This window comes from Myotis brandtii, unplaced genomic scaffold, assembly GCF_000412655.1.
Source record: "Myotis brandtii unplaced genomic scaffold, ASM41265v1 scaffold350, whole genome shotgun sequence".
NCBI lineage: Eukaryota > Metazoa > Chordata > Mammalia > Chiroptera > Vespertilionidae > Myotis > Myotis brandtii.
In genome coordinates, this window is record NW_005363468.1 from 72035 (window position 1) to 83978 (window position 11944).

The following is an 11944-nucleotide window of genomic DNA, read 5'->3' on the forward strand; positions in this document are numbered from 1 at the left end:
ATCTCTATCCCCCGAGTCCCCAGTCCTGGGTTCTGCTCTCACAGCTATAGTCCATTTCACCCTCCCTCTGCCAGGGCACAAGGTGAGTGGCTCCACTGGGAGTTTTTGTGCTTTGGCCCTTCAAGAAGGTGCTGAACTTTTAGCTGTCACTCCCTGGCAGACAGCACCCCAGTGCTTTTCACAGGCAGATGTTATGTGGGTACCCTCCTCAGTTTTGGTGCTCTCTGCTGGGGAGCCCAGCTTCTATTTGGATCAGGCAAAGACTCAAAGCCTCCAGAGACGGTCTCTGTCTACAGACTAGTAGGATTCCAACTTGACTTGCCCCAGCTAATTGTCCTCAGGTGTGGCAAAAGTTTTTTCAATAGGGTGGGGCAGTTGCTTCTGCCTGCCCCCACCACCTCCCCCACCCCAGCTGAGCTATCTCTCCAGGACTTCAGTTGCCATCTGTGGGTGCCGGGCCAGCCCTTTCGCCTCCACCCCTCCTACCAGTCTCTATGAGGTCTCCACTTTCGATCCTTGGGTATCAGGGTTCTCTCCTGCAGGTTTTCCATTGATTATTCAGTAAGTTTTTCTGTATATTTAGTTGTAATTCCAATATTTAGTTGTAATTCCAGTTTTTTCCTAGGGAGTTTTTGTGCTTTGGCCCTTCAAGAGGGTGCCGAACTTTTAGCTGTCACTCACTGGCAGACAGCACCCCACTGCTTTTCACAGCTAGATGTTATGTGGGTACCCTCCTCAGTTTTGGTGCTCTCTGCTGGGGAGCTCAGCTTCAGGATTAGATCCTAGAGTTCTTAGTGGAACGCCCCCACCACCTCCCCCACCCCAGCTGAGCTATCTCTCCAGGACTTCAGTTGCCATCTGTGGGTGCCGGGCCAGCCCTTTGACACCTCCACCCCTCCTACCAGTCTCTATGTAGTCTCCACCTTTGGTCCTTGGGTATCAGAGTTTTCTCCTGTGAGTTTTCCGTTTATTATTCAGGAAGCTTTTCTGTATTTCAATTGTAATTCCAGCTGTTCCTGGGAGCATGCCTGTGCATCATCCTCCCATTCTGCCGCCATTTTTAATCACCAATCTCTTTCAATTGACTTCAACATTATTTCATTTTGAGGCCTCATATTTCTCATATACTAAATAAAATAAGCTGTTTGGATAAGATGAAATTGAGGCAAATATCAATATTAATGACAAGATTAAATAATTATTATATAATTACTAAAGTCTTCTCCAGCTCCAAAATTTTGTCTTTGATGTTATAACTTTCATGGACAAAACAACTCAAGCACAACTGATTAAGCACAAGTTAGCAGACATTTTTCATCATGTCCAACATTGACATATCAATGTTAATGCTTCCTTCCCTGACTACTTAGAAAAAACATATGCATGCATAAAGGTAGGTGATCACAGTAACTGTTTGAGAGCAGAGAAAAAGTGTGTGTGGGGCGGGGGGAAAGATTTCTTAATTGCAAAGCTCCCTCTGTTAATCTCCATTACTCTTCTATAGTGATTCTTTACATTTTAAGAAGTAAAGTTCAATATTATCCTTTCCTCCCTTTACCTTCTCTACTTCCCTCTCCTTCCCTATAGCCACTATTTCCATCCTTAACTGTAGGAAAATCTGTATTTGTGAAAAATGGTAAGCATGAGTCAGTAAAGATCTGGCTCAAAGTGAAAATGAATGGTCATGACCATGATTTATTTTAAAAAAAAGGGGGGGAGCATTTAATGTTTCAGAACCTTCAATTCTTATTGTTATTGATTGATTTCTCTGTAGACAATAATGGCATCTCACTCTGGGAGAAAGAAAAGCTCATCCAGTCAGTTAATTTGATTGACAACAAAATACAACTGAGGTGTCTATGGAAACCTGTAAGGTGGGGAAAGGCCACGAATACTACAGTAGCCTGTAGGTTTCTTTCACTTTCAGGACCCTTATAAATATATGGATTGGAAATTAAATGAGAACACAAGCTCTCCATTCTGTGTGATTTAACAACATTAACACTTTATTATTAGGCTGGCACCAGTCAGTTTTATGGTCATTCTGGAAGTTCCCAGCATACAGTCACCTGAAAAAATGCAAACAGAAAAGGCAAGAATAAAAGACAGAAAGAACAATCAATAATCAGGTTTTCTTAGAGCATTACAGATTGTTCAGCTGCTATTTGGCTGATGCCCTAGACAAAGTTCAAGCCAATACTTCATAATTGTCAGAGACATAGCCTTTCCTATAGTTCATGTGTTAGCATGCTTGATGTTTCTTCTTAATGTTGAGATTAAGTATTGTGAATCTAAAATCTAAAGAAAGAAGTAAAAAAGGTGACAGTGATTCATTGATACCAAAAATAATTGGGCAAATCACAAAATAGATGATGCAGATATATCAAATTCTCATTTAATCCTCCACATGCATTTAATTAAACAGAGTTTATGGAACATTTACTCTATTATGCACTGTGCTATGAGCTATGAATAATTGGTAAGATAAGGGCCCTGCTTTAAAAGTTAATCAAAAGCTCAATGTCTCCTATGGAATAATACTGGCAAAATTGGCGTTAACACTTTGTTATAAATTAGAAACAGACTATTAACTTAGATGAGGCTTTTTTGGTGGCAATAAACAGAGATTCATATAAGAAATTAATAAGAAAAATGAAAAATATTATAAAGATTCAGTTTAATATCTAAGACAAGAACATAGCTGATCAAGAATTCAAGCTAGATAGAACTGGGAAACGCTCAGGAACAAAGGTTCTCTAGAATTAAAAATCTAGCTATCTTTTGCCTACTGTTTCTAGTCATCCTGCATCTTGATGAAGAGCAGTTCTTTCTTCTCACATCTCAGTGCATGTTGTCCCAAAGTGGTTGCCCAAATGGCTGCCTAGCCTCAGCTTCAGTCCCCGCCCTAAGTTTACATGTTACTCAATGTCTGGTACCCTCAATTGACCTGAATTTCTGTGTTCCAATTCCAAAACCAGGGGATAAAGTATAATTGGCCCAGCTGAGCATATGCTGATATATTCCAATCATCTGTAGTGAGGGATAGAGTCACATATTACAAATGTAGCTACAGGGACTCACCCTTGTGTGGATGGTAATTCTCCTGGAAGGAATAAGAACTAAACCGGCAACAAAAATTGTTTGAGGATCATGTCCAATCTCCACAACTTCAAATATCTTCTTTGATAAATAACATTTATTATATATGTAGTAATATGCAGACTTGGTGTAGGCTACAAAGAAGGAGAATAAATCTAACTTGTTTAAACCAAAGTATTTTTAATTTCCTCATCGTATAGTTTTTCAGGCTACTGTTCAAATTTGAAACTGTTCAAAGATGAAACCTCATGCTTTTAAGCTATTAGTGAAAACACCTTTATTCTAAAAGATTAGATATTTAAAAATAATATTAATGACTAACCAAGATGAAAAAATTTACAATTATTTCAAACTCAAAATATGGTCATATGTTCTATAACAAAGATAATTTTTTCTTGTATGCCTTGATGATATATGCTGACATATTTTGTATCTCTGTAGCCACTATTTTAAATATATCTGAATAAAGTATTTATCACAGATCATTATAATATTTCAAAGATTTATTTTTGGGCAATGTATTTATATGAATTTCTGTTAGTGGTATTTAGTTTTCCTGAGAATAGTTCCTATAACTTTTAAAATAAGTAATTATGCTAAATCAAATAGATTTATTTACTTTTTCAAAAATATGCATTATACTTAGTTATCTAGAGGAGAAAATATCTAGCAACCTCAACCATATATGATAACCATGACCCTAAAAGTCAGGGAGAAAAAACACATCTGCCACTACCAGTAACACATAGAATTAATAAAGTACATAAAATTAATGTGCTTTGTTTCATTGGAGATGAGTAGAGGTATTTCTTGCCTCTTTGACTTATTACACCTTAGTGGAATGTTTAAAGTTATCACCCTTTTCAGATATTAACTATATGTAAACTTGTTCTGGATTATAGCCAAGCACTGGGTAGTTAAAAGTGTAGGCAACAGCAATAAAGACAGTGATTTGAGAATGCAGTTTAAAAAATTGATAACTTTTGCCGAAACCGGTTTGGCTCAGTGGATAGAGCATCGGCCTGGGAACTGAAAGGTCCCAGGTTCGATTCCGGTCAAGGGCATGTACCTGGGTTGCGGGCACATCCCCAGTAGGAGATGTGCAGGAGGCAGCTGATTGATGTTTCTCTCTCATCAATGTTTCTAACTCTCTATCTCTCTCCCTTCCTCTCTGTAAAAAATCAATAAAATATATTTTAAAAAAAATTGATAACTTTTAAATTAAAATTTTTAAAGTCTTGATAATATTTTACTTTTTAAAATAATTACTAAGAAACAAAAATAGCTATAGTTTTGATATTTTATTCCCCAATATAACATACCAACTATAAAATTTCAGAGATAAAAATGAACTATTTGAGAAATTGGTTTGTCACATAGGCATTTGAGTGAAAGACTTACCTGTAAATTAGTTGAGTAAATAAAAGGCTAATACCAGCTTTCAACAGCGGTAGCCTCTCCAAGGAGACCGGCAGTGTTTTAGTTTGTTTGTGTTGTGTGTGTTTTTTTAATTCATTCATTCTAAATTTGGAAACTAGAAATAGAAAATAGGAAGAGGAATACAAAGTTGAAGTAATCATTTAATATTTTAGTTTTCTACATGATGAATGATATTTATTTTGTATTGTAAATACTATTTATAATTATGATTATGTAAAATTGAAAAAATGAAGAGTATAAATAACCAGAATGGAATTTTATTTTGTTCCACTTTTTTATATGTAAACCACAAATTCAACTGAGTGCACATCAGGATCATGTTAAGAAAAGAACCCAAATGAGAAGTACAAAAGTTCCCATAGACTATTTATTCTCTCCTCTGTCAGCAGAGGACTACAAAGTGACAAATATTGTGCAAAGGACATGGAAAATCCAAAAGTGCCTTTTACATAATCATAAGGTATTAAATTAAAGTTAGTAGGGTTTTAGTCTCCAGTACACATTTATTTTTCCCAATATATGCGCCCATTATAAATATATGGATATAATAAAGAAAATGTGGGGGAAAGGATTTAAGATGAAATGCAGTGGTGGAAGATACACTCACAGCCTCCCAAGACCAAACTGAACTTAAAACTAAAATATACAACAATTGACCTGAACTTGGAAAATTATAAGACACAGAAGAAAGAAATTGAGGAAGATGCAAATAAGTGGAATCATATACTGTGTTCTTCAATAGGAAGAATTAACATCATTAAAATGTCCATACTACCCAAAGCAATCTATAGATTCAATGCAATACCTATGCAGATATTAATGGTGTATTTCACAGAACTAGAACAAATATTCCAAAATTTTATATGGAACCACAAAAGACCATAAAAATTTTGAGAACAAAGAACAAAGCTGGAGAAATTACATTACTTGATATCAAATTATGCTAAAAAAACAGAAACAGCATAATAATGGCATAAAAACAGACATATAGATCAATGGAATGGAATTGAGAACCCAGAAATAAACCCAAGACTTTATGGTAAATTAATATTTGACCAAGGAGGCAAGATGATACAATTGGGGAAAGACAGTCTATTCAATAAATGGTGTTGGGAAAATTGGTCAGAGACATGCAAAAAAAAAAAATGAAACTAGACCACCTCCTTACACAACACACAAGGATAAACTAAAAATGAATTAAAAATATAAATGTTAGACTCAAACCATAAAAAGCCTAGAAGGTACTATAGGTTGTAAAATCTCAAAAATTTCCCCTAGCAGTATTTCTTTCTGATGGTATCTCCTCAGGCAAGGGAAACAAAAGAAAAAATAAACAAATGGGACTATATCAAACTAAAATGGTTTTGCACAGCAAAGGACGGGAGAATATTTTTGCCAATGATACATCTGATAAGAGGTTAATATTCAAAATCTATAAAGAACTTATAAAATTTAACACCAGAAAAACCCAAACAATCTAATTAAAAATGTTCTAAGTCTTGGCCACCATGAATAATGCCCTGCAATAGAGGACTGGATAAAGAAGATATGGTACATATACACAATGGAATACTACTCAGCCATAAGAAAGGATGAAATAGTGTCATTAACAACAACATGGATGGACCTTGAGAACATTATGCGAACTGAAATAAGTCAGACAGAAAAAGTTAAGAACCATCTGATTTCACTCATAGGTAGGATAGAAAACTGAAATTTATGAACACAAACAGCAGTGTGGTGGTTGCCAGATGGAGCAGGCTGGAAGCACAGGGGGTCCTAATATGAGGTGACAGGAGAAGATTTGACTTTGGGTGGTGGGCACATGGTGTTATATACAGATTTTGTAACTTAGAAATCCACACATGAAACCTATATGTTCATGTTGACCAATGTCACCCAAATAAAACTTAATTTAAAAAGATGTGCTAAGGACCTGAGTAGACACTTCTCCAAAGAGAAAGAACATGCAGATGGCCAATAGACATATAAAGAGATGCTAAATGTCACTAATCATCAGATAAATGCAAATTAAAGCCACAATGAAATATTACTTCTCATCTGTCAGATGGCTATCATCAATAAATCAACAAACAACAAGTGTTAGGGAGGATGTGGGTAAAAGGGAGCCCTCAAGCACCTTTGGCGGGAATGCAGACTGGTGAAGCCACTGTGGCAAGCAGTATGGAGTTTTCTCAAAAAATAAAAAATGTAACAGTGATTTCCACTTCTGGGAATATATTCAGAGATACCCAAAACACTAATTTGAAAGAATATATGTACCCCTATGTTCATTGTAGAGTTATTTATAATAGCCAAGATTTAGAAACAGCATAAGTGCCCATCAGTAGATGAGTGGATAAAAAACTGTGGTACATTTACACAGTGGAATACTACTTGGCCATGAAAAAGAGGGAAACCTTGCCTTTTGTGACAACATAGATGCACCTAGAGAGTATTATGCTAAGTGAAATAAGCCAGTCAGAGAAAGACAAATATGATTTCACTTATATGTGGAATCTAATGAACAAAATAATCTCACAAGCAAAATAGGAACAGACTCATAGATACAGAGAACAGACTGACAACTTTCAGAGGTGAAGGAAGTTGCAGAGCTGGGTGAAAAAGGTTAAGGGATTAAGCAGAAAAAAAAACAAAACAAAAAAAAACCTCACAGACACAGACAGAAGTACAGTATTACCAGAAGGAAAGCGGGTGGGGGAGGTAGAAGAGGGTATAGTGGGGATAAATGGTGATGGAAGGAGACTTGACTTGGGGTGGTGAATGCGCAATACAATATACAGATGATGTGTTATAGAATTGTACACATGAAACTATATAATTTTATTAACTGATGTCAGCCCAATTAATTCAATAAAAAATTTTAAAAATGGGCAAAATAAATGTCCTTTAATCTTACTACTTATTAATAATTATGGTTAATTTTAGTGATACTTTTTAAAATTTATTTTTATTATTGAGGGTATTAGAGATGCCCCCCTACCCTTCAACCCCCTCCCCCCCAATCTGCTTTCTCTTTCTAGTCTTTAGAAGAAAACAAACCTAATTTTTAGGAAATCTTACAAAAAACATTCTGTGTCCTGCTATCATTGTGCTCCACTTTTTCCACTTAATATAATATCACATACTTGAAGATAATGAAAACAGAGGAGAGACAAAGATGGCGGCATAGGTAAACACCAGAGACTGCTTCCGCAAACAACCACTTCAAAAATACAACTAAAAGACGGAACGGACATCACCCAGAACCACAGGAAGGCTGGCTGAGGAGAGACTCTTCAACTAGAAGGAAAAATAACAGCACACCGAGGCTCAGAGGAGGCGCAGTGTGGAAAAAACTCAGGTGCGGAGGTGCGCGCGCAAAGCGGGCTGGTGGCTGAGAGCGCGGTTGTCGTTTTCGGTCAGGGGGGAGTCTCAGACTCTGAGCTCCAGATACGGGCGAATCGCTGGGGACTCGGACCCAAACGGGAGAAGCGGGAGTGTCTGGCATCAGTTGGAAGGCAGCTTTCCCTCCGAGGTTTGCAGCGGTTCCGGGGGTTCTGAGAAGCAGAGCCTCTGGGAACAGGACTGAGGGCACCATAACGGCTCCCTCCGCCCGCCCTGTTGAGCCCGCCCCGCCCAAGCCCTGCGCAGAGCCATTTGCCGGATCGCCTCAGGCAAAGGCTAGATTAGCACCTCCCCAGAGGACAGAAGTTTTCCGCGGCAGACACAGCTGATTCACACAGCCAGTCGGCCTGGTGGTCAAATCCCTCTAGTATTAACTACAACAATCAAGGCTCAACTAGAACAAGACTGCGCACAAAGACCACTAGGGGGTGCACCAAGAAAGCATAAAAAATGCGGAGACAAAAAAACATGACAGAAATGGAGGATATAGAGCTAAAAATCGCAATTTTGAGGGCTTGCAAAAATGTGCTAGAAGCTGTCAATAAACTTGAGGAGAGAGTCACGAAAACTAATGAGACCCTCGATGCTATGATAAAGAACCAACTAGAAATTAAGCATACACGGACTGAAATAAAGAATATTATACAGACACCCAATAGCAGACCAGAGGAGCGCAAGAATCAAGTCAAAGATTTGAAATGCGAAGAAGCAAAAAACACCCAACCGGAAAAGCAAAATGAAAAAAGAATCCGAAAATACGAAGATAGTGTAAGGAGCCTCTGGGACAGCTTCAAGCGTACCAACATCAGAATAATAGGGGTGCCAGAAGATGAGAGACAGCAAGATATTGTTGTGCTCCACTTTTTCCACTTAATATAATATCACATACTTTTCATGCTATTCAAAAGCATTATTTTTAATGTCTATATGTGTGTATGTTTTCAGTTCAAAGACAGCAACTTTCTTAACTTTGTCTCTATATTTTGATTTATAATATATTTCCAATTACTTATTATAAATAATACTGTGATAAACATCTGTAGACACAATGTCTCCATTTTATTATTTCCTAGTGATACGTTCTGAAAGTGGAATTACTCAATCACAGCGATGGTTTAAAAGTTTGTGTATTTAAAGTAACTCAGCACAGTAAAGTGACTGGATGTTTTAATTGAAATCTAGAGATGTGAGTTTGAGTCTCAGTACGTTTTCCAAATTACTTTGTAACATTGGTCAAATGAGTTTGCTGTGCTTGTCTTCAGTTTCCTCACCTATAGTATAAGATGGCTAAACTAAATTATTTTAGATGCCAATTTTGCTTATCTATGACTGCATAACAAATGACCTCAAAACCTAGTGGCCTAAAACAATAGTCATTCTGCTATATCTCATGATTCTGTGGTTTGACCAGAGCTTAGCTATATGGTTCTTCTGCTAGTCTTTCTTGTAGTTCCTTATGAAGCTTCAACTGGATGTTGGCTGCACACTCAATGTCCACGATGGCCTCACTCATGTGCCTGGCACCTTGGCAGGGGCAGCTGGGCTTAGCTAGGAGCTTGGGATAGCTGGATTTCTCTCTCTCTCTCTCTCTCTCTCTCTCTCTCTCTCTCTCTCGTGTTTCAGGGTATCTTCTCTTCATATAAACCACTCTATGCCGTATCTCCATGTGGCCGGTCCTTCAGAACAATACGACTTCTTACATGGCAGATCAGGCTCTCAGAAATGCAAAAACATCATCACTGTTATCCCACTATTTTGGGAAAGCAAGTCACATGATCAACGTGAGGTGGGCAGCACAAGAGCACAGATATTGGGAGCTGTGGCTCATTAGGAACCGTCTTTGGTGAATAGCTACCTCATAGTCCCTGACTGCAAACAGCGTCTTCAGAGCTCTAGGATTTTAATTATTTGAAAATTTGTAATCCACGTATGACAAGTTCTATGATGGTCTATATGTCATATTAGGGACAGTGTGGTACTTCTCTATTGTCAAAGATGTTCATTTTGCTAGAACACTCTATTCTCAACTCTTTGGGGGGCAGGGAGTGCACTCTGTAATTTGCTCCAAATAATTACACGATTTTCTTTGTGCTAACAATATCCACATCTACATGTCAGCCAACCGCTGCACAGAAGATATAAATAGGTTGAACCTACCCCATGGAGAATACCTGGTAGGAGAGTCACCATGGTCTGAGGGTAACTGAGTTTCCTCATGTGGCTTGTAGAGGATGGTAAATCTGACTGGATTTTACTGACACTATACATGATTGGGGAAATCAAAAAGAGATTAACTAAAAATGAGTCCCCAGAGCAATGTGACAGGAATCAGCTTTGCCTAGCCTCTTCTAATAAAAGATTATATTCCTTTCAATAGATTAATTTTATTACTTACAGCTGAATATATTCACTAAGCCCTAAAGAACTGAGACTGCTGGGCTGTGATAAAGCCAAGTAACCGTTGTTACAAACAGATAACAAAGCCAGATTAATAACATTTTATTAATCCTCCATGCCAAATTACATATGCTGGATAAGAATATGTTTTTCTCCCACACTACAAAAAAATGGCAGCTTTTTATTAAGTCTATCTCTTAAAACTTAAACATTTGCTCTTTCTCCCCACTGCCTAACAGTGAGAGCTAAAGCTTCTGGAGGCTTTTATTTATTTATATGGCATTTGCCTTGACGTTTTCCAAGTAATAATACATAGTAACAGAGACAGATGAGAGTTCTGTATCATCTTTTCCCTCAGGGCAAACCAGGAGCAAATAGACCTCTAATGAAAGAATCCACAGAGCAGGACATAAATAACAGGACATGAAATGGGTAAAACAGTCTCCAAGTACAACCCTTAAAAAAATACAGAACAGAACAATATTCTACTCAAAATGGGAAAAACTGTCTCCAAGTATAATCCTTAAAAAAATACAGAATAGAACAATATTCTACTAAAAAAATGCAGAACAATATTCTACTCTTTAACTTTTACATCATACAGTAAATTTTACCTCCATTACTGTACATTCTTCCCCACTAACCAGATTACTTCTAAATGTGATATTGCTCTTTGATCTCAAGAAATAGATATTTTCATTGCTATTTATTGCTTTATTAATGAAACTAGAGGCCCGGTGCCTGAAATTCATGCACAGGTAGGGTCCTTAGGCCTAGCTGGTGATCAAGGCCAATCAGGTTCCGCGCCTTCCTGCCTCCCCTCCTCCTCCTTCCCCTGCTCCCTCAGCGCCCTGCCGCCGCTGACATTGGTCGCCCACCATGTTCCGCGCCACCCCTGGGTGGTCAGCACATGTCATAGTGAGCGATAGAACTCCCAGTCAGTCGAACTCCTGAGGGGACACTTTGAATATTAGGCTTTTATATATATAGATAGTATTTGTTCCTAAGTAGTAGCTGACATATCAAGAGATCTTTAAACAAAATCTACACTAATAAAAGAGAAACATGGTAATTGGCGTACGACCGCTACCCTTTTCATTGGCTAATCAGTGAGTATATGCAAATTAACTGTCAGCCAAGATGGCAGCCGGCAGCCAGGCACTGAAGTGAGCACGAGGCTTGCTTGCTGCAGACTCCAACGTTCCCCGCCTCAGTTGCCCGCCTCTCAGTTGCAACTCTAAGCAACTATGTACTATGTTGCAAATAAGAAACTAAAAAAAAACCCAGAAAAGGGCTTCCATTCAGCCGGGCATGGACTGCAACATTGTATCGATGTTTTCAGCAGCGAGGCCTCAGAGCTAAAGCTGGCCCAGAATTAAAAAAAAAAAGAAAAGAAAACAAGGAGCGGTTGGGAGCTTCAGTCACTCGCTTCTGGAAAACAGCCCTCAGCCCCTTACCCAGACTGGCCGGGCACCCCAGTGGGGACCCCCACCCTGATCCAGGACACCCTTCAGGGCAAACCAGCCGGCCCCCACCCATGCACCAGGCCTCTATCCTATATAGTAAAAGGGTAATATGCCTCCCAGCACCGGGATCAGCG